Source organism: Garra rufa, chromosome 14 (assembly GCF_049309525.1).
Source record: "Garra rufa chromosome 14, GarRuf1.0, whole genome shotgun sequence".
Lineage (NCBI taxonomy): Eukaryota > Metazoa > Chordata > Actinopteri > Cypriniformes > Cyprinidae > Garra > Garra rufa.
In genome coordinates, this window is record NC_133374.1 from 16,979,522 (window position 1) to 16,979,825 (window position 304).

Below are 304 nucleotides of genomic sequence, written 5' to 3' on the forward strand. Positions count from 1 at the left end.
CTTCTAGGCTATATATAATTCGTTCAGAATTGATCGATTGTTTGCTAACGGCCATATACCCTGTACAAGCAGAAACATTTCGGGAGTGATAAATCCCTCATAAAAAAAGGAATGTTCAAGAAATGCAGACTAATAGATTAATAGAGAGAAATTTGAATTTTCGTGTCAAAATATATTGTTAATGCAGTTGCAATTAGGATATTTATAAAAGTATGATGACTAAATCTTATAATTCTTTCACTGTACATTGCTATTCTTGTTGTGGTAAAAAGCGGAGTAATTTCCACAATGATGCATCTTGTAC